A 25180-nucleotide genomic window follows, 5' to 3' on the forward strand; every position below is an offset into this window, starting at 1 on the left:
TAAATGTTACAGCTTAGAGCCACAATACACACAAATGATCAAAAAGAATTAGAAGCAAGAAAAGGAAGGCTAGGGATGAGAGAAGAGAAATAGATGGAAAGCTAGGTAGATGAAAGATAAAAATAGGGAGACTGTGGACTGGAGAGTGGGGAAAAGCAAAATTTGAGTGTTTAGAGTAAAACAGAAAAAAAAAAAAAACTGAGGAAAATACTAAAAGGGAAAAGTTGATATGCCAGAAGAAGATTTAGTTTAGAATATTGATAGTGATTTCAGCAAATTGGGTTACATACATATATAGATATAAAATAGATAAAAATTAATAAATTAACAAAGGTGAAGATTAATTCTTTAACTGGGAGTGTGTTGTGAGATTACGTGTGCCTTGTAGGTAGTACAAGAAGTGCACAAAATAACAGCAGTTAAGCATGTAAGTGCACTATGCACTATTCTATAATATACTGTAGCACATACAGTATATACTTCAGCATGTAAAAGACAGGAATATATTTGGGTGGAGCATGGGCAGGGCATGGGTGTTGTGACCAGGCAGGATCCGTACCTACCTTGGTCACAGTGGTTTCCCGGCTGTCCACCAGGGGGAGCCAGAATGAAGTCAGAACTGAGAACCCTCAGATAAACCTGTATCCAGGTCACCACTGGGGGAGCCAGAGAGATCGGTTCCCTGCTGACTCAGGCAGAGCAGGGTGTGTCCCTTCCCTAGAAAAGCCAGCAGTCTGGAACAAGCTGTTAGGCAGGATTGGGAGAAAGCTGAGGTCTCGCTCTCTCCTGAGGACCTCACAGGCTCAAGCAGGAGTAATGGCTGTACACCCATGGAGGTAGAAGAAGCTGGAACACCTCCAGAATGACCAGTACCAGAGGAAGAAACTCCCATAGAACTTCAGGGAGAACTGCCTGATGAGGAGCTAGCTGTGTTTCCAGAACCAATGGAAGTGGGCTTGGCAACCATGTTCAAGGACTAAACTATAGACTGTGAGTTTTTGTTTCTGAAATCTTTTTGATTTGCATTTTTGTTTATGAAGCTGAGAGTGCCTTTTATGTGGGGAGAGGTTTGCAAACACCCGGGAGGGATTTTTGAATGCTGTTGTGAGCTTTTGTCAGGCAAACCTAAGTCACTCTCCTATTCCCAACAGTGCTCTAAAGTCTGCAGGAGGCTTTGCTATTTAGAAACTGTTTGTGAGTTTTGCACAGCAAAGCATAGAACTGTACTCTCTTGAACAACCTGCTAAGGAGCAGACTGTGAAGGCCCTGTGAGAAAGAAGCTCTGAGAAGAGCAGAATCACAGAGCAAATTAATGACTTTGGTGATGAGAAAATCCTGAGCTTTTCTCCGAGTTTCTCTTTTGAGTATTGTTTTCGTTGGATTTTTGCAAGTGACATTATTTGATTTGGAATTTTGCCATTGGTCATTCTGACATTAAATTTTCTTTTGAGGAACCAAACTGAAGCTGTGTGCATTGGTTCTGTGTTTTTGTTTGTTTCATTTATTAAAGCAGTGTCTGCAGGGCGACTTTTTGTATGTAGCCACTGAGAGCACTGCTGAGACCCAGCCTAGGGCTGCAGTTGGCTACAGTGTGTCTCTAACATAATTTACTAGCATAAGAATATAAGAATGGCTATACTGGTGCAGACCAGTGGCACATCTAGCCCGATATCCTGTTTCCAACAGTAGCCAATCTGGGAGAAACACAAACAGTAGAGACATTCTATGTTACTGATCCAGGGCAAGCAGCAGCTTCTCCAATGTCTATCTCAATAGCAGACTATGGACTTTTCCTCCAGAAACTTTTTTTTATTATTATTATTTATTTATAAATTTTATATAATTCACAAGAATATTCCTCTTGTACAAGTAAAACAGAAAAGAAACAAATTAAATAAACTCATAATTTCTACTATCAGAAAAATTTCATTCTTTCTTAGACCACTAACTCTGGAGGGAGAGGAGATGAATATATTGAAGAGATAACAAACATAAGTAATAACTATATTCTTGAAAGGCTTAACAGTCTTTAACCCCCTCTTTACTTCCTACTCTTAAACATTCCGGGTAGCAAGATTCTTTAAATCTAAAAAGGTACGTAACTGTTCTGGTGCATAGTAGACATATTTAACACCTTGGTATTTAATTAAACATTTGCATGGATATGCTAATAAGAATGTCGCTCCAAGGGTCAGTCTCTACTCTCATTGCTAAGAATAGTTTTCTTCGGTCCTGCGTTGTTCTCGTGACGTCTGGAAAAATCCATACTTTCTTTCCAAGAAACATTTGTTGAGGATTTCGGAAATATAAACGCATAATTGCATTCATATCTTGTTTGAAAACAAAAGATATGAACATTGTGGCTCTCTCTATAGATTCGGAAAGTGTAGTTTCTAATAGTTCAGTAACATTTAAAGCGTCTATTGTCAAACGTTCCTCTATACCTGGGTCGGTTCCTTCAATTTTCTTTTTCGGCAAATAGTAAATTCTGTTAAGTGGAGGTATATGTTCAGGGGAAAACTTCCTCCAGAAACTTGACCAAACCTTTTTTTAAAAAAAAAAAACCAGATACACTAACCATCATTACCATATCCTCTGCAATGAGTTCTAGAACTTCACAATTCTTTGATTGAAAAAAAAATTTCATTCTATTTGTTGTAAACATATTTCCATGTAATTTTATTGACTATCCCCTGGTCTTTGCACCTTTGATTCACTTTCACCTGTTCTATACTAGTCAGGATTTTGTAGTCCTCAATCATATCCCCTCTTCAAGCTGAATAACTCTAACCTCTTTAGCCTTTCCTCATATGAGAGGAGTTCATCTCCTTTATCATTTGGTCGTTCTTCTTTGAACAGTTACACACATCACATAGAACATTTAGGTGAACCCAAGTACATGTGTCAATGATTGTGCCTAAGTAGACTTATACTAGTATTCTACAATTGCATCTTGCTCAGTGGACAATGCCTACATGGAGGTGCCCCTCCACTGCATCTCAAGGTTCATTGGGAGGGGGAAGCCCCGTCATTTGCAAAATGCAGCCCTTTAGGCAGGAGGGGGGAGGTTTCTCTCCTGCCATTTTCTCATCCGAAGGTACAGGGGGTCTGGGGATATTGGAAGGGGACCCTTCATTGAGATTTGAGATGAATTTTCATCAGACCTTTTTAGATGTTACTGTGGAGATAGTGGATGGTTCAGTACATACTACTGTACATGTCAAGGAAACTGATCGTAATTCTTTACTACAGTTTAACAGCATGCACCCACACGCTATGAAGACCAGCATCCCATTTGCTCAGTTTTTGCGTTATAGACGCATCTGCATTACCAATTTAGAATTTTGACACCAATCTGCTATATTACAGGAGAAATTTGTACACAGGGGCTATCCTGCCCCTGTAGTAGTAAGGGCCAGGAAAAGGGCTCTATACAACCATATGGAGGCTTTACTTGAATATCGCCATGTGCAGGCTTCACAAGACATGGTTCCATTTGTATCCACGTTTAATCAGATGTCTAGAAGTTCACAGTGGGTTTTCCGTTGGCACCTGAATATTCTACGGATACATCCGAGTTTACAACATTTCAAGATTCTATTTTCTTATGGGCGTAATCGGAATCTTAGTGATATTCGTAGCCCTAATGTACTGAGACCAGTTTCATCTGATTCAGACCTAGTGGCATTACCTGGCCACCGGAGCTATGGTCACTGTTCTGTGTGTTCCCTAATGAGTGTGTCGGATGAGTTTGTGCATCCTAAGATGGGTAAAGTGTACAAGTTACGGAGATCTACTTCATGTTTAACTGAAAGGGTGATATACATCATTATGTGCCCCTGTTTGAAAATGTATGTGGGACATACTTACCGTCAGTTTAAGACCAGACTGAGCACAGATCTTGTCTGAATACCCGGCGTCTGGAGGAGCCTTTGGTGGTGCACTGTCTGGAGGCTCACCATGAGTTTGGGGAATTGCGGTGCATGGTGATCGAACATATTGCCTACCCTGTCCGTCGGGGAGATTGGAGAAGGAACAAAGATGGATTTATATGTTGCAATCTGTTCAACCTGATGAATTAAATGCCCGGATTGAATGGGCGGCCTTCTTTGGTTCTTGAGAGATTCTGATTGGTGAATGGCCACAGGAGGTGGAGCCTGTGAGAGATTTTCAGCGTGTTACTGCGGCGTCTCTCTGCGCCAGTAGTGATTTATGAAGTGGAATGAGAGCCTGAGTAGCATGCTGGGTCTGGAAAGTATGCATGCGAAGCAGTGGAACCGATACCCCTGACACAGCGAGACGAAATGAAATAGAGGGTTCCCCATTGGGTTTATTGGCTGCAAAGCCCAGGAGGTGAACATAAGAACATAAGAATTTGCCTCCGCTGGGTCAGACCAGAGGTCCATCCCGCCCAGAGGTCCGCTCCCGCGGCGGCCCTCCAGGCCCATCACCTGTGCAATTGTCCCTGACTATTCCTATAACCTATCTCAACTCCTATCTGTACCCCTCAATCCCCTTATCCTCTAGGAACCTATCCAAACCCTCTTTGAAGCCCTGTAACGTGCTCTGGCCTATCACGGCCTCTGGAAGTGCATTCCATGTGTCCACCACCCTCTGGGTGAAAAAGAACTTCCTAGCGTTTGTTCTAAATCTGCCCTCTTTTAATTTCTCTGAGTGCCCCCTTGTACTTGTGGTTCCCCACAGTGTGAAGAATCTGTCCCTTCAGCATTTTGAAGGTTTCTATCATGTCTTCTCTAAGTCTCCGCTTTTCCAGGGAGAATAGCCCCAGCTTTTTCAGCCTGTCCGCATATGAGAGGTTTTCCATACCCTTTATCAGTTTAGTCGCTCTTATCTGGACTCCCTCAAGTACTGCCATGTCCTTCTTGAGGTACGGCGACCAGTACTGGACACAGTACTTCAGATGCGGGCGCACCATTGCACGATACATTGGCAAGATGACTTCCCTTCGTCTTAGCCGTGATACCCGACAGCCAGTTTCTGACACAGTTCACCACTTTGGGTCCTAACTTCAGCTCTTCAAGTTTGTTCAACAGCCTCCTATGTGGAACTGTATCAAAGGCTTTGCTGAAATCCAAGTAAATTACATCTAGCATATGTCCTCGATCCAGCTCTCTGGTCACCCAATCAAAAAATTCAATCAGGTTCGTTTGGCACGATTTAACTTTTGTAAAGCCATGTTGCCTCGGATCCTGTAACCCATTAGATTCAAGGAAGTACACTATCTTTTTTTTCAGCAACACTTCCATTATTTTTCCAACAACTGAAGTGAGGCTCACCAGCCTGTAGTTTCCTGCCTCATCCCTGTGACCACTTTTATGAATAGGGACCACATCCGCTCTCCTCCAATCTCCAGGAATCACTCCCGTCTCCAGAGATTTGTTGAACAAGTTTTTAATAGGACTCGCCAGAACCTCTCTGAGCTCCCTTAGTATCCTTGGATGGATCCCGTCTGGTCCCATCGCTTTGTCCACTTTCAGTTTTTCAAGTTGCTCGTAAACACCCTCCTCTGTGAACGGCGCATAATCTACTCCATTTTCTCGTGTAACTTTGCCAGACAATCTCGGTCCTTCTCCAGGATTTTCTTCTGTGAACACAGAACAGAAGTATTTGTTTAGCACATTTGCTTTCTCCTCATCACTCTCCACATATTGGTTCCCAGCATCTTTTAGCCTAGCAATTCCATTTTTCATCTTCTTCCTTTCACTAACATATAATTTTTGTCTCCCTTTTTTACATTTTTAGCCATTTGTTCTTCCGCCTGTGCTTTCGCCAGACGTATCTCTCTCTTGGCTTCTTTCAATTTCACCCTGTAGTCCTTTATGCTCTCCTCTTCTTGGGTTTTTTTAATATTTCACGAACGCCAGCTCTTTCGCCTTTATTTTCTGAGCCACTAGGTTGGAGAACCATATCGGCTTCCTTTTTCTCTTGTTTTTATTGATTTTCTTCACATAAAGGTCCATAGCCATTTTTATCGCTCCTTTCAGCTTAGACCACTGTCTTTCCACTTCTCTTATGTCCTCCCATCCTAACAGCTCTTTCTTCAGGTACTCTCCCATTGCATTAAAGTCTGTACGTTTGAAATCTAGGACTTTAAGTATCGTGCGGCCGCTCTCCACTTTAGCCGTTATATCAAATCAAACCGTTTGATGATCACTACTTCCCAGGTGAGCACCCACTCAAACATTAGAGATACTATCTCCATTTGTGAGGACCAGATCCAATATCGCTTTTTCCCTTGTGGATTTTGTCACCATTTGTCTGAGCAGAGCCTCTTGAAAGGCATCCACAAGCTCCCTACTTCTTTCCGATTCCACAGATGGAACATTCCAGTCCGCATCCGGCAGGTTGAAATCTACAAACAGCAGAACCTCCTCTTTCTTTCCAAACTTTTGGATATCCACAATCAGATCCTTATCAATTTGCTGCGATTGAGTCAGAGGTCTGTAGACTACACCCATGTAGATAGAAGTTCCATCTTCTCTTTTCAGAGTATTTTTGTCCCTGAGGACTGGGTTGAGAACCACTGAACTAAGTCAATCAGCTGTTACTATGAACCAAGGTAATGATTCCCCAATCTGTCCTGGGGGAGCCCCATCTAGTCAGGTTTTCAAGATATCCACAATGAATATGCATGAGATACATTTGTATACCAAGAAGGCAATGTATGAGATCAATCTCAAGAATATTCATTGAGGGTCCTTGAATGATAAATGTGGACAGTGTTTTATTGTTGTTATCAAGGATACATTGAATAAAATTACATATGAAGGTCCGAGAACATTGAGTTTCCACAGTCTCGTTTATTTGGAACTGCTCTTCTTTTCCTGTGGAAATTTGGGTCTTCTTGTTTTTGCCATACCCTGAAAACCTGACCAGTTGTGGTTCCTCCAGGACAGGTTGAGGAATCACTGAAGTGATATATTTCCCAGTCAACAATAAAAAAAACAACCATAAGCATGGCATTAAGGGCTCCTTTTTCAAAGCCACAGCAGTGGTTTCTACCTTGGGTCAACAAGGTAAATACTCTGATGCTCATAAGAATTCTTAATGCATCAGAGCATTTACCTCAATGGCCTGCAATATACCGCAGCTTTGTAAAAGTCAGTGTAAATTAGCCACAAATTCTTCACTTGTGCTAATTATATATGTCTATTATAGGAGAGTGGCATGAATATTAGGAGAGGGTGCTGAAAAGTGTTCAGCTCAACCAACCAACTTCTTAAATTATGAGCATTATTTTGCCACTGTAACTGAAAAGAGTGTTATTTTAGTTCATTAAGTGCCAATTTGCAGAAACAAAATTCTGTGTTTTGACATTGCTTTAGATCAGGGGTAGGGAACTCCGGTCCTCGAGAGCTGTATTCTAGTCGGGTTTTTAGGATTTCCCCAATGAATATGCATTGAAAGCAGTGCATGCAAATAGATCTCATGCATATTCATTGAGGAAATCCTGAAAACCCGACTGGAATACGACTCTCGAGAACCGGAGTTCCCTACTCCTGCTTTAGATCATTGATTGAACCATATCCATGTCATTCTCTTCTTGGTTGGGGTAAGAACTTTTAAGCACCCCCTCATAGTAGCTTCAGCTAATAAAAACAAACAAACCCTGCAGTGGCATTTCTACAGAACTGCTCAATTTATCATCAATCTTACAGAATCTAGCAAACAATAGCAGTTGAAAATTGGAAAGCTATAATTACACATTTTTCATATTTCTCTGTTATTTGTAAAGCAAATAGCACACAGAGAAATTGTTTCAGATGTCACATTTACGAGCTAAAATTATTAATTACAATAACTGAAACATTACAAAATAGTGTGGACTCAATTCTGTCAATGTTGACAGCTGGAAAGAAAAATCAAAGAAGTATATCTATGATAAGTAGAAAATATAAACATTTGAATTTGTAGGAATTCATTAGTGTATACTTAGTTTAATAGCAAAATCGGTTTAGTTCTCTTTAAGCTAAGAATTAACATGCATACAGTACAATGAATGTTAATGTGTTAAAATGCTTTAATACATTTTAAAATATGAGATTAATATAGACTGTAAATTGAACTGAAATAAAATGTCCAGAAATTGTAAAAAAAAATGTTTTTAAAAAGGTTAGATTTATTTATTTTAGAGCCCTTTTTCTAAGCAGTGCTAAAAAGTGGCTTGTGCTGTCCCCAGCACAGGTCTTTCCCTTGAGCTAAGGCCATTTTTATTGCTAAAGATAAATGGCTGATTTTGACATTTCTACAAGAATTGGCACAAACTAATTTTCTCATTAGTTCCTGGCTATGGAGAAACGGCCTAGTGCTTAGAACCTCTGCCTCAGCACCCTGAGGTTGAAGATTTGATCCCCATGCCACTTAACCCTCCATTGCCCTAGGTACTGTAGGTAGATTGTAAGCCCACATGGACAGATAGGAAAAATACTTAGAGCACCTAAATGTAAAAAAAACCTTGATGTTATTGCAAAGGGCAATATATAACTACCTACATAAACACTTACCAACACCTATTTTGTAGACAGTATGGCTCGTGTATTAATCCTGCACTAATCAGTTAGGCCCAGATTCTATAAACGGTACCTTAGGTTAGGTGCCTAATTTAAGATTAAAATGCCATTAAAAAATGAAAAATAGCTTTTAAAAGAAAAAAATGTAGGCACCAACTGGCAACTAAAAAAAACAGTGCAGGATTTACATCTATGGAGGTGTTTTATGATACCTAATGCCACTGTAGGTGCAGGGCAGGATTAATTTGTCGAGGGCCCCTAGGCACCAAAGTACACTCGGCCCCCTGCCCCGCCCCACCCTACCCCACCATGTGCCCAGGCGAAAACAGGAAGCTGCGTCAGAGGGAAGCTTTGGGCAAGCAGCACTGCTTGCACAATTACAGTTCCCGTTGCCTTTCTTACCCGTGTTGCTTGCTTGTCTTACTTTCCGTCGATTGGGGGGGGGGAGGGGCATGTTGCCGATTGATGCTGGAGGGGCCCATCACTGTTTAGAAAAAACAATGTTGATGCCCTCCTTCATCGGGCCCCCTTGATAATTTCGGGCCCTAGGCACGTGCCTACTTGGCCTATTGGTTAATCCTGCCCTGTGTAGGTGTGGATAACGTCAGAAGTGGCATTAGGCATCATAAAGCACCACCATAGGTACAATTCACATGAAAGTTAGACATTGGAAATGTAGGCCTTGAAAACCATGGCCTACATTTCCAGGGTCTACCTTTCACAAAGGTTAATTCTATAAATGGTGCCATCGCATGATTGATGCAAAATTGGTGTCTGTTTTTATGGCAGCTGAAACCAATGGCATCATATATATAATCTGGGCCTTAGTGCACAGAAATGCCCACACACTAACTGATTAGCATAGCTGCAACTGCTCTCCGCCTCCTCTCCCCCCCCCCCTATATAAAAGGATATATTTTTATAGCATGTGGATAATGTATACATATACAAAAAAACTGTGGCAGGATGCCTGAACGTGCCTCATGGTAATGCATTTTAACTTAAGTTTCCAAGTTTATTTAAAATTTGATAGATCACTTAATCAAACTTCAAAGCGATGTACATAGCTAAAATTCATATTACTTACAGAGGGACAAATATACACATTTAACCATGACACGAGTTACGCCTAATGAGGAAAGAGGGAAAGAAATACAATATTTTAAAGAAGATAAGACAAAAAGGGAAAGGACAAAAGGAACGGAAACAAAAGTAAAGTCTCACGACAGAGCCTAAGAAATGAATCAAGACAAGAGTACTGACAGTTGAAAGCATCTTTAAAAAGAAAGCATTTCAGCTTACTCTTGAATCGGTCTAGCAAGCATTCTTCCCTTAGATGAACGGGAAGAGAGTTCCATAGTTGTGGAGTAGTTACAGAGAAGATGTATTGGCGGCATGTATTGATAACCTTAAGAGAAGGAACTGAAAGTAAATGCTGATCATTAGACCTAAGGATTATTGTAGGGGCATAAGGAATTAGGAGCCTATCGATAAAAAGCGGTGTTTTGTGAAGAAGGCGTTTAAAGGTTAGTAGACATAAGTAACCGGAGGCTAGTGTGCTTTTTTGAGGAGCGACGAGATGTGATCATATTTTTTTGCTTTCATGATAAGTTTTATTGAAACATTTTGAATAATTTGAAGATGTCTTATATCTTTTTTGGCAATTCCCATAAAAAGGACATTGCAGTAATCAATTTTTGAAATCACCAAGGAATGTATTAATATATTCAGAGATGTAGGTTCTAAGAATTTTGAAACAGAGCGTATTTGACGTAGTCTGAAAAAGGTAGATTTAACAACACTGCTAATATGCTCATGAAATGACAGCTTTTGAATGAAAATTACTCCTAAGATTTTGAGTTGACTGTCTTTAGTGTGTTACCCTTGAAGCAGTGGCGTACCTAGGGTATGTGGCACCCGGGGCCCATCATTTTTTGACACCCCCCCCCCCCCCCATGTAAAATTTTTTTTTTTTTTTTTTTTTTTGCAATAACCATGAAATGGAATAAATGGTCAGAATAGAAACAGGCAGTGAAAATTTTCTTTTATTGAACCTCATATATGTAACCATTATTCCAAACATAACATAACATAAATTATGTCTAAATTGTCATGACATTAGAAGTACATATGGAGTAGTTGCAGGTGATGCTTGGGACAGTTCTGATTGTGTTAGTTCGGTTTTATGTGTTTTTTGAATAGAAGGGTTTTTATTTCTTTTTGAAGGTTTTGCAGTCTGTGGTTGATATCAATTGGTTGTAGAGTTGGGGGTCGAGTGTTGCAGCTCGAATGGCTAGGAGGTTGTCGAACAGTTTTTTTCTTTTGACGTTTTTGGTTGGAGGGTGTGTGAATGGTGCACAAGTTCTCCTATGTCTGTTTGAAGTGGATTGAATTATTTAGCTGAAGAAATTAGTTACCCCCCATTCCACACACATTAATTCTCTTCCATTTTTGTTCCCATTATAAAAAACACTGATAAGTTCCCAGAAAAAAAATACATTAAAATAAGAAGTGAAAACAAAGGCCCCTACAGATGAGAACATAACATAAGAATAGCCTAACTGGGTCAGACCAATGGTCCATCATGCCCAGTAGCCCATTCTCATGGTAGCCAATCCAGGACACTAATACCTGGTCAAAACCCAAAGAGTAGCAACATTCCATGCTACCGATCCAGGGCAAGCAGACACTTCCCCCATGTCTTAATAACAGATTATGGACTTTTCCTCCAGGAATTTGTCCAAATCTTTCTTAAAACCAGCTACACTATCTGCTTTTACCATAACTTCTGGCCACTTCATTTTTAAGTTTAGATCTTTCCTTTCAAACAGAGACCTTGCTAGATGTCAAATACAGCACAAGGTAACTTCACATGGACTTAGCTGTGCAGGAAATGTGAATCTCCTCATACACCCACCATATAGTGCAAAAATGTGCAAAGGTCTGTTTTTTTCTTTCGATCACTACATAGCCTAATGCCACACAAGCAGCGCTGTTACAAACATATTCTGTAGGTCAATGCTAAGGATAACAAAGTTTCCTTCCTTGGACCAGAAGGAGATAAACCACTGGAAGAGATCCCAAAACAACACCCAAAGACCCACTCAGTGTGTGAATCAGTTGAGTGGAGTGGACTAACTGGGGGGTGGAAATGGGCCCGGAGTTTGCTCAGCAGAATTTCCCAGACCACCTCTTCCTCTCAACACATTGACACGCTGCCACCATCACCACTAGGAACACCTCACTGGGTAGGCCAGCTATGCTATAAACTTTATAAAACACATTATTATATTTTCTTATAAAGCACATATTTTAACTGACCTCTCTGACATCCTCAGCCTTTCCATTCACAAAAATAGAAGGAAGAAAAGTTCCCATTTCCTGCTGTCTCATGTCCCCGGCCTATACAATATTTTTTTTCTGCAGACCCTTCAAAAGTCTGACCAAATCCTCGTTTCACTTGCATTATAAAGTACTGAGGATGCCATCTCTCCCCAATCCCAGGTCCTAAAGTCTAAGACAGTAGCGCAAACTAATGCTGCCAGATACAGGAAAAAAAATTTTGATTCGATTCAGCCCTATTGAATTGGTTTTTCAATTCGATTTTCCTGCCCAGTTGGGTGATTTTTTTCAAAACTCCTGGTGGGTTTTATAGCTTTTTCACCCCCTTTGGCTTCTCCTAACCACACTGGCGCTGTGGTGTAAATAAAATAAAGAAACAAAAAGGACTTTTCCTCTTTCTGTTAAATCCTAGCTCACGTTTGCAGTCCAACACCAGCTCTGGCAGGATACACATTTCAAATCTGACATGTTATAATCACAAAACAGAAAATAAAATTAATTTTTCTACCTTTTGTTGTCTGGTTATATTTCAAATCTTGTTGGTCCAAGGCTCTGGTTTTCTTCTGATAACTTGCTTGCCAGGGTCTCCTTCTTTCTGCATGCTAACCATCCATCTGCCAACTCTGTCCTCCCTTTCCATTTCCCTTCCCTTCCCAGGAAGTCTGGTATCTTTCCTTTTTTTCATCTCCCTCCACAGATCCACCTTTTCTTAAATACCCTTTCATCCGGCATCTCTCCCTCCTTCCCCACCATCCCAGAGTCCACCATCTCTCCGTTTCTTTTCCTAATTACCCTCCTATCCAGTATCTCTATCCCTCCTCCACACCATCCCTTGTGTCCAATTTCTCTCCCTTTCTGTTCCTTCCCTCCCTAAATCCCATGGTCCATCATCTCTCTCCCTCTCCTCTATTTTCAGACCCATTATTTCTTCCCCCCCCCAAAGTTTGGCATATGCATGTCTCTTTGAACACCCCCTTCCCTCCGTGTACTTCTAAATCATGGTCCCCCCCCAAAGGCCTGTCCCCCCTTAAAGGTCTGCCTGTCCCACCTTGAAGGCCTGCACCCCCCTTGAAGGCCTGTCCCTTCCCCTTGTAGGCCTGTCCCCCCCCTTGAAGGCCTGCCTGCCTGTCCCCCCCTTGAAGGTCTGCCCCCCCCGAAGGCCTGCACCCCCCCGAAGGCCTGTCCCCCACTTGAAGACCTGTCCCACCCCCTTGTAGCTTCTCCCCCCCCCTTGTAGGCCTGTCCCCCCTTGAAGGCCTGCCTGCCTGCCTTTCCCCCCTTGAAGGCCTGTCCCCCCTTGAAGGCCTGCACCCCCTTGAAGGCCTGCACCACCCCCCTCGAAGGCCTGCACTCCCTTGAAGGCCTGCACCACCCCCCTCGAAGGCCTGCACTCCCTTGAAGGTCTGCACCCCCCCCCCGAAGGCCTGTCCCCCACTTGAAGGCTTGTACCACCCCCTTGTAGCTTCTCCCCCCCTTGTAGGCCTGTCCCCCCCTTGTAGCTTCTCCCCCCCCCCCTTGTAGGCCTGTCCCCCCTTGAAGGCCTGCCTGCCTGCCTTTCCCCCCTTGAAGGCCTGTCCCCCCTTGAAGGCCTGCACCCCCTTGAAGGCCTGCACCACCCCCCTCGAAGGCCTGCACTCCCTTGAAGGTCTGCACCCCCCCCCCCGCAGGCCTGTCCCCCACTTGAAGGCTTGTACCACCCCCTTGTAGCTTCTCCCCCCCTTGGAGGCCTGTCCCCCCCTTGAAGGCCTGCCTGCCTGCCTTTCCCCCCCTTGAAGGCCTGCACTCCCTTGAAGGTCTGCACCCCCCCCCGAAGGCCTGTCCCCCACTTAAAGGCTTGTACCACCCCCTTGTAGCTTCTCCCCCCCCTTGTAGGCCTGTCCCCCCCTTGTAGCTTCTCCCCCCCCCCTTGTAGGCCTGTCCCCCCTTGAAGGCCTGCCTGCCTGCCTTTCCCCCCTTGAAGGCCTGTCCCCCCTTGAAGGCCTGCACCCCCTTGAAGGCCTGCACCACCCCCCTCGAAGGCCTGCACTCCCTTGAAGGTCTGCACCCCCCCCCCCGAAGGCCTGTCCCCCACTTGAAGGCTTGTACCACCCCCTTGTAGCTTCTCCCCCCCTTGTAGGCCTGTCCCCCCCTTGAAGGCCTGCCTGCCTGCCTTTCCCCCCCTTGAAGGCCTGCACTCCCTTGAAGGTCTGCACCCCCCCCCCGAAGGCCTGTCCCCCACTTGAAGGCTTGTACCACCCCCTTGTAGCTTCTCCCCCCCCTTGTAGGCCTGTCCCCCCCTTGTAGCTTCTCCCCCCCTTGTAGGCCTGTCCCCCCTTGAAGGCCTGCCTGCCTGCCTTTCCCCCCTTGAAGGCCTGTCCCCCCTTGAAGGCCTGCACCACCCCCCTCGAAGGCCTGCACTCCCTTGAAGGTCTGCACCCCCCCCCCCGAAGGCCTGTCCCCCACTTGAAGGCTTGTACCACCCCCTTGTAGCTTCTCCCCCCCTTGTAGGCCTGTCCCCCCCTTGAAGGCCTGCCTGCCTGCCTTTCCCCCCCTTGAAGGCCTGCACCGCCTTGAAGGACTGCACCCCCCCCGAAGGCCTGCACTCCCTTGAAGGTCTGCACCCCCCCGAAGGCCTGTCCCCCCCTTGAAGGCCTGTCCCACCCCCTTGTAGGCCTGCCCCCCCCTTGTAGGCCTGTCCCCCTTTAAGGCCTGCCTGCCTGCCTTTCCCCCCCTTGAAGGCCTGTCTCCCCCTTGAAGGCCTGCACCCCCCTTGAAGGCCTGTCCCCCCCTTGAAGGCCTGTCCCCCCCTTGTAGGCCTGTCCCCCCCTTGTAGGCCTGTCCCCCCCTTGAAGGCCTGCCTGCCTTTCCCCCCTTGAAGGCCTGTTCCCCCCCCTTGAAGGCCTGCACCCCCTTGAAGGTCTGCACCCCCCCAAAGGCCTACACCCCCCCCCGAAGGCCTGCACCCCCCTGAAGGCCTGCCTGCCCCCCTTGAAGGCCTGCACCCCTTGAAGGTCTGCACCCCCCCCCGAAGGCCTGTCCCCCCTTGAAGGCCTGCCTGCCTGCCTGTCACCCCCTCCCCCTTGAAAGCCTGCTTGCCTGCCCACCCGCCCCACCCTGAAGGCCTGATGCCCCGACCCACCCCGAAGGACCGCTCGCCCCCCTGGCCTCCCCGCACCACCTATGAAGCAGCCGCAGCAGGATCGCGAAGTCAGCGTCAGCGATCCCTGCGCTGCTTCCTGCGCCACGGTCCCGCCCCTCCTCTGACGTCAGAGGAGGGGCGGGATCGCGGCGCAGGAAGCAGCGCAGGGATGCTGACGCTGACTTCGCGATCCTGCTGCGGGCTGCTTCACAGGTGGTGCAGGAAGGCCAGTGGGGCGAGCGGTCCTTCGGGGGTGGCGGGGGGACTGAACGGCAAGGCCGGGAACACCCCCTTAGGGCTGGTACCCGGGGCGGCCCGCCCCCCCCGCCCCCCCCTAGGTACGCCACTGCCTTGAAGACAATGGAGAAACTAGAGTTTGGATTGTCTTTCCACGGGAAAAGCATTACCTTTGATTTTACAACATTTAGGGCCAGTCTGTTAGTGTCTAACCATTGATGTATTTGCTCTACTTTCTTGTTAATTAGTAAGATGTCATGGGCATTTTCGGAGTCTAATGGATGCAAAAGTTGGATGTCATTGGTATAGGCAAAAGCATTAAATGTTAAACAGGAGGAGGTGATAGAATGAATCCTTGCGGAATACCATAGTGTACAGTGTGGCTCACTGAGGTGGAATTAAGTGGCTTGCAGATTAATCTGCGGGCTTATAACGCTGGATGAGCTAGCGAAGATTGGGTTGGGGGGGAAAAAGGGTTAATTAATATTAGCAGGAAGTTAGGAGAATAGGTAGTGGGTTGTTAGGTAAGTTAGAAAAAGGGAGGAGTATGGAAGTAAGAGATGCAAGGATAGGGTAGAGAGAGAAAGTGTGGATTGGCTGAGGAAGGGGCTCTGGGATTGGAGGGTTTGTTGTGAGGAGAATTGGCGGGCAAGGGAGAATTAAAGTGGGAGGGAGTGTAGGAAGGTTAGAGTTGTGAGGGAAATTTGTCCCGCCCTTCCCTTCCCTCTTTATGGGTCCTCTCTGGGTGGTTTGGTGTTTTTTGGCGGGTCGGGAGGGGAGGGTTGGTTTGTCGCAGTTTTGTTGGCGGAAAATTTCTATGTTGGGGAAACAATTTTGGATCAGTGTAGCTATGCAACAGATTGGGTGATTAAATTTTGTTAACTGCTCATGTGCGATACCGCCATGGGTGGCGGCTGGACTCTGCGCCACCGCGTGTCTTGCCAAAAGGGAAGTGGGGAATGGGGGTGAATTTTGGAAGAGGAGCTAGTTCGCCACCGAGTAGCTCCAGAATTTTGAGAATAAGCTACACTATATTGGAAAGTTCTAAGTTTTTGTTAAAGTCTGATTTTATGACAATAAAGCTGCGGCCCATTTTTTGCCACTTTATATGTGTTGTGTATGTTATGATCAATCTGAGCGAGATGCGAATTCCAGTGTTATTAAATGTGAGTGTGGAAGTACGGTCTCTGAAATAGGAATGAAACAACTGGAGAACCCTGATCTGAGATACCGATGGCTTTCAATCATTCAAGAAGAATATTATGGTCTATGATATCGAAAGCTGATGAAAGATCAAGGGAAATTAGAAGAACAGATTTATGGTGATCCAATTGGTAATGAACAGAGGTTGACATGCCTATAAGGGAGTGTTATGTAGAGTGATGTCTGAAATCTGTTTGATTTGGATGTAAGGTATTTTTTTTTTCTATGAACTCTGAAATTTGATTGAAGACAACCTTTTCAGTTACTTTTGCTAAGGGAAGGTTAGCAATGGGTCTATAATTTGATTTATTGTCCTGCGTGATGTTATGATCTTTGATAATGGGACAAATGGTTTACCACAGCTTAGTAAAAGGGCTTTTTATTTATTTCCACACTTTCTAGACCACATTGTCCTATATTCTAGGTGGATAACAATTCAACATTCATAATAAAATAACATGTACAAATCTTGAAACATAAAAAGGGGCATTTTCAATATGATTTCTAAGTTCTATTTATTAATAATAATAACTTTATTCTTTTATACTGCCATAACCAAAAGTTCTAGGCAGTTTACATTAAAAAGAGCTGAACATCAGTGAAATATAATAATGCAGTAAAAATACAGATGTTTGTAAAATACAGTTTCAATAATAAAACTCTCATTAAGTAATAAAATACAGATGATTATGAAATACAGATCCGATAATAAAACTTTTTCATTAAGTAATATACTTATCGAACAGAGTGGTCTTAATTAATTTCTGAAAAGAGCAATAAGATGACATAGGGCTTCTTTTACTAAGGTGCGCTAGCGTTTTTAGCGCATGCAAGATATTACCGCATGCTACACCGCACGTTACGCTTCTGGAACTAATGCCAGCTCAATGCTTACGTTAAGGTCTAGCACGTACGGCAATTCAGTGCGCTATTCTGTGCATTAATACCCTAACGCAGCTTAGTAAAAGGAGCCCATAGTTTGCTGAATACATTTACCTAACCAAGATTGCTGTCTACTTGCTTGAAACGCTAGGGTCCTATCTAAGAAGGTCTTATATCTATACCCATTAATTTTTGGATAAGCAAATAAGTAAAAATTTCTGGTTTCCCTTGATGGTCTATGCAACACAAAATGAGGAAAAAGGTAAACTGGATACAATCCCGATATCAGCTTAAAGCAGATACAGGAGAATTTGAATAATACTCTTGCCTCCAAAGGCAGCCATGAAGTAAACAATAGTATGGGCTAATATGGATATTCTTTTTTAAACCAAAAATCAATCGGACAGCCGTATTCTGAATTATCCTTAATTTCCTTAAAAAATTTTGGGCGCTCCTAAATAGATGATGTTACAATAATCTAAAATAAATAAAGTTAATGCCTGCACCAATAGTCTGAATGATAAAGGATCAATATATATATTTTTTAATGGTTCTTAGTTTCCACAATGCAAAAAAGCATTTTTTTTCCCACTGAGTTAGTATATTCTGCTAATGCTAAATGCCAGTCTAGTGTTACTCCCAGAATTTTCTCAGTATGTCTTTCTTTAAGTACCATTTTCAAAACAAAAACACATAAACAACATATTGAGACATCTGGAGGCCAGCATTTCTAGTAGAATGGCCACACAGACATCCCAACAGTAAAACAAAAGCACAATGGACCTTCAGATTTGAGACAACTTTTTATTGGTGGGCCCAATACATCTGTGTTTTAGTGCAATTGCCTGTGTCAGGAGTCTGTGTAAAGTTGGGGTCCTCAAACTTTTTAAGCAAGGGGCCAGTTCATGTAGGTGCCATTTATCAGTTTATCAATCGACCCCTAGACACCATTTATAGAATCACTTCTAGTGGCGCCTAAGTAAACTTAGTTATTGCTAGGCAAACTAGACATAGGTGCCACTCCATTAGGCCAACTTTTCACTCACCTAACGATGCCCAATTCAACCACACTCAGTATCTACCCATAACCACACCCACCATTTCAGAAAGTTGTTAGGTATCTTTGGTGTGGGAGGGTGCTTCCACTTACGCATCGCTAAGCATCCTATGAGTTTGACACCAAACTCTTAAAATGTTTAATGTTTTTGGTTTGTTTTTACCAAGCCAATTAAAAAATATGTTAGGCACAGATCCCAAACTTAGACATTGCTGTTTTGTCAAGTGCCATCAACTCATGTTCAAGTACTAGTGACTTAATGAATTATAGATCTAAAAAGAGATCAGTTTTGTGCTAGTCTAGTAAGGTCCTGTGCCATCCCCATGGTTGATTTCAACATGTCCAGCCATCTGATTGCAGGACACCCTCTTTGCCTGGTTCCTTTGATCTTTTCAAACATGAAGTCCTTCTCCAATGATCTTTCTTATCTGTCAGTATGATCAAAATAAGACAATAGTAACTTCATCATTTGGGCTTTGAGTGACATAGCTGATTTGATCTCTTTCAGAATCAATTTGTTATTTCTTGCGGCGGTCCATGACATGCATAAAATCCTTCTCCAGATCAAATGAGTCAGTCTTCTTTCAGTTTCATTTCCCTAGTGTCTAGCTTTCACATCAGTAATTGACCATTGAGAAAATGAGTATGTGGACAAGTATGATCTTTGGAGTGTTATTTCCTTGCCTTTGAATTATTTGTTGAGAGCCTTCAACGAAGAGTGACCAAACGCTATTCTGCAGAGCATTTCTTCCCTGCTAGTTGCTTTTGTTTATGAAAGAGCCCAGGAGATTGAAATCCTTTACAACTTCTATTTTATCACCTTTAAGCTCAAAATATTTATTGTTTCCCATGTTCATAATCTTTATCTTGTTTATGTTCAGTTCTAATCCCATGTTATGACTTTCAGCTTTGGCTTTTCTCAGGAGGACAAAAAATCTTAATCACAACTAAGGCCTTCTTTTACTAAGGTGCACTAAACACTAACGCATTCATACATTAACATGCCCACATTAGCGCACACTAATCGGTTAGCATACCTTAGTAAAAGAGGGCCTAAGTTCTCAGAAAATAAACAGAGGAGAGTGCAAGAAAAAATACAAAGCTGAGATTGAAGTCATGCAACGGTATAGCTTGTCCACCTCCAACACATTGTAAAGGACTCAGTACTGCACAAATCTCCTTCAGTTTGCCAGTCTGTGACAAAAAAATTCAACAACTCTTTGGTAATTCTTATTACCCAACATTTATCATCTTAAGATCTCGACAACTCTTTGGTAATTCTTATGTAACTCTTATGACTTCTCTTATGCTATTCCCGTAAACTTTATGTAATCTCTGAAAACTTTTATGAAATCCACCTTGAACCGCAAAGTATTGGCGGAATAGAAATCACTAATGTAATGTAATTAGTCAGTGCTAAAACTCAATCATCTTCGAAAATCAGATGTAAAAGAACTATATTTATTCATGTAATAAAAGTCATTTATAGCTAACTTACAAACTCCAAACTCTTCCAGCCTGCCCAACATCACACTGCACACTGCTGTAGTCCATTCGTATCCCTATTTACACTTTTGGCTTCTTCTCTCACCTTCCTGTTCTTGTCCTTTTTTTCACATTCTCAACAATGACTGTTTGCTATGTGGTCTATCCTGCTGCATCAGGAGACAAGTGTTTGGATGGCGTTTTTTTTGTTTGTTTGTTTTTGGTTGTTTTTTGCTATAATCAAACATTTAAAAATATGTCCAGGGAATAATTTGGACATTTGGGGCTAGACCTATTTCAATAATGAATACATGCCAAAAGGTACACAAATTGAATGGATGACCACTAGAAAAATGTAAATATGACCCACCCACACTTCCCCACTGGTCAGTGACCCCCCTTCCACTCCCCAAAGATGTGAATGAAACAGTACATACCTGCTTGAAATAACAGCTTCAGATGATATGGTCAATCCTAGTAGAGCAGCAAACTGATCTCAGGAGTATCCTAGTTGTCAGTGCAGTGGACTGCAGAGAAGAAAATCCAGGCCCATACCCCATTATAACTACATCTGGCAACTAAAAACCCCCCACTAAAACACAGCCAAATCTCACTGTGTTTACGTATCAGTAACACCTGCAAATGTAAGGGCTATTGGTATGGTGTACAGTTGGGTCCACTAGGTTTTGGGTGGGTTTTGAGGGCTCACTATACAATATCAGGGGGTTATGGTGAGGTGTGTACCTGGGACCTTTTAGGTGAACATAAGAATTGCCGCTGCTGAGTCAGACCAGTGGTCCATCGTGCCCAGCAGTCCGCTCAAGCGGCGGCTCTTTGGTCAAAGACCAGTGTTCTAAATGAGTCCAGCCTCACCTGTGTACGTTCAGGTTTAGCAGGAACTTGTCCAACTTTGTCTTGAATCCCTGGATGGTGTTTTCCCCTATAACAGACTCCGGAAGAGCGTTCCAGTTTACTACCACTCTCTGGGTGAAGAAGAACTTCCTTACGTTTTTACAGAGGGTGAGGGTGAACAACCTGTCTTTATCTAACTAAGTCTATTCCCTTCAGTATTTTAAATGTTTTAATCATGTCCCCTCTCAGTCTCCTCTTTTCACTGCAGTGTCCCCTGAGGTGACCCACTGCTCTGCTGGAATGTCTGTGGCCAGTCTACTAAAATTGCTGGCCTCTCCTACATCCCCATATCTAGAAGTCATATTGAAAATGTTTTAAATTTGAAAATGACCCTTCATGTCATCAGAAACAAAAAATTAGGTTATAATGAATTTTGTTAAAGCAAATAACTTATAATATAAACACCAAACACCATTCCTTTTTTGTAAAAAAAATTTTAAAAAGTTCTAGTAGTTCAAACATGTAACTTTTGCAGACTGCTTATGGATCCGTGACATGAAAAATCAGTCACAAAAAAAAAATCTCAAAAGGGCATAACAGTTTGCATAAGGAGATCAAATACAAATTAAAAAGGACTGCTGACAGGGAAGAATTCTGTGGAACTCTGGTTTACAATAACCTAGCCCCGGAAAGTTGTGAGCCCACACACACTTCTTGCCTTCCATCTGTCAAAAAAGAGCTGAACCATTTCAGCATTTCCACAAGTACTCAAGCATGTAAACAGTGAAACAAAATCTGGTGATCTAAAATGTTGAATGTTACAAAAAATGTCAAGATAGGCTATGAAATAGCTGGCACAGTCTTCTAATCCATGATACACTTTTTCTAAGGTGGCAACTACTTAAAGACTCTGTGATATAGGCCTTATGGAAACTACAGTATATTGAAAGTGGACCAGAAGCTTCATACAAGACAAATTGCCATCTAACTGAAGATATACTGACTTTACAAATATATCTTTCCTAGGACCAAAAAAGCAGATATAGGATAATAGTTATATAATACTTTGGAACTCAAATTAGCATCTTTCAAAATTTGTCAGGAAGGTCACCAGTTGTTAAGGAAGCATTCACAAGCTGGGTTAATTAGGAACTAATAGCTTCTTCAAAGCTAAAATTCATGGAGGACATTGGTTACAAGAAACTATGGTTATACACAGTTTTAGGGTAGATCTCACCTCACTAATACTAGAAAAATCAGCCCATTCTTAAAGATCTCAATCTGTATACTTTGGAAGAAAGACAGGAGAGGGGAGATATGATAGAGATGTTTAAAATAAAAAAATTCAGAAGTTATATATATTACTCGCCAGAGGTGGGCTAAACACTCTTGATAAGCAGCTGTCAGCTCTTCTGGTCTTCCTGTATTGGTGCCTGTTGACCCCGGAAGTGTAATTTTTTGGCTTTTTAAGCAACAGCCATTCTAGTGCCGAAGTGCACAGAATGAGAAGAGTTTTGAGCTGCATTATATTCCCTGACGCAGCCTCGTGTGAGGCGAAACAAGGACTTGTTGGAATTTAAAAGAGGACATGGTTTGTGAAAGGTTCATCTAGTGAGCGCCACCAATATTTTCTCTGGCCAGACGTTTTCATCTATGGCGTGTTCTCGACCATGTTTCCAAAGCTAAGTAAACTTTTTTGGTTTTTCTTTTCCTGTGCACAGTGATGGGTTTTTTCACCCTTTGATAAATTAATTTCAAGTGGTGGTGGAGTTTTTTTGCCTATGATAAGAAATGAAGCAGCATTGAATGTTTATCAAGTTTTGATTGTGGACTGCTATTAATTTGAATTTTGAGGCTTTTTCTCCACCTTTTATGTGAAATGCTTATCGGGAGTGTTTAGCCCACCTCTGGCGAGAAATATATATAACTTCTGAATTTTTTGATTTAGTTATTACTCTGTTGTTTTTCTTGAGAGATGTTTAAATACCTACATAATGTAAATGTGCATGAGTCGAGACTCTCATTTGAGAGGAAACTCTGAAATGAGAGGGCATAGGATGAAGTTAAGAGGTGATAGGTTCTGGAGTAATCTAAGGAAATACTTTTTTACAAAAAGGGTGGTAGATGCATGGAACAGTCTCCTGGAAAAGTGGTGGAGACAGAGACTGTGTCTAAATTCAAGAAGACCTGGGATAGTTAGGCACATTGGATCTCTCGGATAGAGAAAGAGATAATGGTTACTGTGGATGGGCAGACTAGATGGGCCATTTGGCCTTTATCTGCCATCATGTTTCTATGTTTTTGATCCAGCAATAAAAGACTATTTATCAGGAATACCAACAGGGAATGCACTTGCAATATGAAAAACCTTAGATTTAAAAAAAAAAGGTGCAGAAATCATCAGGAGTAAATTGAACTGTCAAATCTCAAGGTCTCTTAGTGTCAGTTAATGAACAAACCAACAAACAAAGCTCCTTAGGATTTATGGAATACATATTTCATCTTAAGGGATTTACATAAGCACCTTCTGCTGATGGTAAGAACTCTTGGGAGAGGCAACCACCTATCTTTCCATTCCTGAAGCTACTTTTCTTTTTTTTTTTTTCTTTTTTTTTTTATTTATTTATAAATTTTTATTGTTACATCATAACAAACTCAAGAAAAAAAATACAAGATATGAAGAAAATAATTCAAATTTAAAATATAAACATAAACAAGCCCACATTATTGAGGGTTGACAAATCCTGTCAGTTTTTATCCTCCAGAAAGTAATATAAGAAACTAAACATCAGTCAGTAAACTATAACACCAGGCAATAAATCTCTCTATATTCATTCCTTCTCAGCTTCTGCATTAGTAACAGATAGTGTATCTAATTTAGGTTTATCTATAAGAAAATTCTCTAAATGAGCTGGATCTAAAAATATATATTTAGTATTCTGAAAAGTCACTAAACATTTACAGGGGAACTTAAGAAAAAATGATGCACCTACACCCAAGGTTTTATCCTTGAGTTGCAGGAATTGCTTCCTCCTATATTGTGTCTGTCTAGAGACATCTGGAAAGATATTTATCTGTTGACCACAGAACAAGGCATTTTTGTTCAGAAAATACAATTTAAGTATATCTTGTTTCTCAATTTCAGTCATAAAAGTGACTAGTAATGTTGCTCTTTTGGCTATATAATCTTTTGATGATTCAAGAAATTGGGAAATGTTTAAACTATCAGGAGATACTAATTGATCTTCCCCCCCTTCTTCTGATATCTTTTTAATACCAGTAGGTAAATAATAAAGATTATCTGGAATGAACTTTTCTAAACCTGTATAGGAAAGTATATCTTTAAAATACATTTTTAGTAATTCCAAAGGAGAGAGATAATGGGAAATAGGAAAATTCAAAAACCTAAGGTTTCTAGATCTCATACCATTTTCCATTTTTTCCAACTGAAGATGTAATATAGTATTATCCTTGACATGAGATACAACACACGATTGCATTGCAACAACAGATGTTTCTACTTTATCCAATTTCTTCCCCATATTTGCCAATTGAGAATCATGCTCAGCCACTTTCTTTGTAATTTCTGAGGAAAACTGACAAAGTTGAACTACAGTGCCCTGTAAAGAGTTCTCAATTCTATTTACTACAGTCCAGACATCTTGCAACGTAATCTGTTTATTGCCTATCTCAGGCCTAGAAATAGGACCAATAGGCATTGAAACAGGAGATACCGTAAAGGATTGTTCACCCTCAAATACATTTTTAGAATCCAGTTCTAAAGGTAATGGAGAGGCTGAATCTGACCCTGATATGGATACAGAGTCTACCTTCTCCCTTAATTGTGTAAGAGGCTGAGGTGGAGGCGTGGGTTCGCCAGAAGAGATAGAAGCAGATTGGGATCGAATTTCAAGCCTACCTTCAGTAGGAATCACAGTTGAAACGGAAAAATGACGATCCATCGGTCCAATCACATTCAGGGAAGAAGATATGATCTTAGCTTTCCGTTTTCCCATGGTAATTCCCTTTATTTACTCCTCGCTCCTCGTGGCTTCGAAGGGGCTTCAAAGGGGCAGAACCTGCCCCTTTGGCCACGCCCCTTCGAACACGCGGCCTTGGGCACGCATCCGCGGGCCGCGTTCCGCGGCTCACCAGTTCTTTTAAGGGGAGAGAGGACCTCCTCTCCGGGTCGGCAAGTGCCGGGTGGTGGCTGCAGGGGTGCCTGACTGGAAGAAATCGCTGGCAGGCTCAGTCAGCCCTCTCTTTCTCCGCGGCTCACCAGTTCTTTTAAAGGGAGAGAGGACCTCCTCTCCGGGTCGGCAAGTGCCGGGTGGTGGCTGCAGGGGTGCCTGACTGGAAGAAATCGCTGGCAGGCTCAGTCAGCCCTCTCTTTCTCCGCGGCTCACCAGTTCTTTTAAAGGGAGAGAGGACCTCCTCTCCGGGTCGGCAAGTGCCGGGTGGTGGTTGCAGGGG

Source organism: Geotrypetes seraphini, chromosome 5, assembly GCF_902459505.1.
Source record: "Geotrypetes seraphini chromosome 5, aGeoSer1.1, whole genome shotgun sequence".
Taxonomy (NCBI): domain Eukaryota; kingdom Metazoa; phylum Chordata; class Amphibia; order Gymnophiona; family Dermophiidae; genus Geotrypetes; species Geotrypetes seraphini.